This window comes from Mastacembelus armatus, chromosome 24 (assembly GCF_900324485.2).
Source record: "Mastacembelus armatus chromosome 24, fMasArm1.2, whole genome shotgun sequence".
NCBI lineage: Eukaryota > Metazoa > Chordata > Actinopteri > Synbranchiformes > Mastacembelidae > Mastacembelus > Mastacembelus armatus.
In genome coordinates, this window is record NC_046656.1 from 14767431 (window position 1) to 14769559 (window position 2129).

The following is a 2129-nucleotide window of genomic DNA, read 5'->3' on the forward strand; positions in this document are numbered from 1 at the left end:
GCATGTTTTCATAAAGGTTAAAACCTGGCCCACAATCTGGTCTGCAAATGAATTTTAACCCTCACTCAGCCATTTCCTATTTAGGCAGGCAAAGGTCATAATACATTGCAGCTAAATGCTATACACCTGAAGAAAAGTTGGTTTTCCTTAAAAAAATAAGAAGAGGTTTAATTCTGGCCCCCAGCAGTGCTTTAAACGTTAAAGTTCTTCTTTTCCTTTTGGCTGCTCCCTTCAGGGGTCGCCACAGCGACATCATCTGCCTCCATTTAACCCTATCCTCTGTATCCTCCTCACCCACACCAACGATCCTCATGTCCTCCTTCACTACATCCAAGAACCTCCTCTTTGGTCTTCCTCTAGGCCTCCTTCCTGGCAGCTCTAACCTCAGCATCCTTTTACCAATGTATTCCCTCCTCTGAACATGTCCAAACCATCTCAATCTGGCTTCCCTGGCTTTTTCTCCAAAACATCTAACATGAGCTGTCCCTCTGATGTCCTCATTCCTGATCCTATCCATCCTCGTCACTCCCAGAGAGAACCTCAACATCTTCAGCTCTGCTACCTCCAGCTCTGCCTCCTGTCTTTTTCTCAGTGCCACTGTCTCTAAACCAGACAACATTGCTGGTCTCACCACTGTCTTGTCCACCTTTCCTTTCAATCTTGCTGACACTCTTTTGTCACACATCACACCTGACACTTTCCTCTACCTGTTCCAACCTGCTTGCACGTCTCTTCACTTCTTTTCCACACTCTCCGTTGCTGTGGATTGTTGACCCCAAGTATTTAAAATCCTCCACCTTCTTCACAGTTCATTCCTGAACTTCCTCATTCCACCACCACGTTTCCTTATCTGCTTTCCTCTTTCCAGATGACACACCAAGTACCCTCCTACCTGTCTCCCTGATCTCTTTAGCTGTAGCTGTCCAGTCATCTGGAAGAACCTCCTGACCTCCCAGAGCCTGTTTCAGCTCCTCCTTGAAAGCCACACAACACTATTCCTTTTTCAACTTCCACCACTTGGTCCTCTGCTCTGCCCTTGTCCTCTTCATCTTCCTCACCACCAGAGTCATCCTACACACCACCATCCTATGCTGTCTGGCTACACTCTCCCCAACCACTACTTTGCAGTCGCTGATCTCTTTCAGGTTGAAACGTCTGCACAAGATGTAATGAACTTGTGTGCTCCTGCCTCCACTCTTATATGTCACCCTATGCTCCTCCCATCTGTCCTTCTGCATTCCTGTCCTGCATACCAAACTTACCCATCACTTCCTCGTCACCTCTGTTTCCCTCACCATCATGTCCGTTGAAGTCTGCCCCAATCACCACTCTCTCACCACTAGGGATACCCTGAATCACCTCATCCATCTCCCTCCAGAATTTCTTGTGCTTTCAACGTTAAAGTAAATTTGTAAAAATAAACCCTTAGCAGATTTTCTATTTCCTCTTCTTGGATGTGAAGACTAACTCCCAGGAGGGAGGTCATATGAAGTACACAGTTCTTCGAAGGAACATGAATGCACCAAGTTTGAATTTAGTGACGTCACTTCATCTATCAAAGTCTGACTGAAGTGAAATAAAAAATTTAAACTGACTGGCAGCTGCAGGCAGTACCTCACATAGTCATAATCAAAGAGATGACGCATATAGTTTCTCTTAAGGTTTCTATTTATGGTCCCACATGATTTTTCAACACTGGATATTCACTGCACATGTCTCTGTATGTATGTATTCAGAGATGTGTGCTCATTTCACCAGTGGTTTCCTAATGCTGCAAACCAATGAGTTTCTGTATCACAGTCATACTACAGAATCAGTTCAGTCCTACGAACAAGACAAGAGCTGACATAACAACCCCCCAAACTGTGATCTGTGCAGTCTCAGGCCTAAATGACAGTTTGCTAAGCATTTACCATCTTGACTGTAGCCCAGAAGCAATAAATAGACAGTGCAGTAGTGTACCTTTCTTTTTTAGCCTATTCCTAATTAAGAGCAGAGGAGCAAAATTGAAAAGAATAAATCAAAGATTTTGTTTAATCTGCTCTTACGCAAGCAACAATTGTTAGTATGCCAGCAAGCAAGTGCTTTGGCCCGATATCATGCATGCATTTTTAAAACCATTTTTCAGG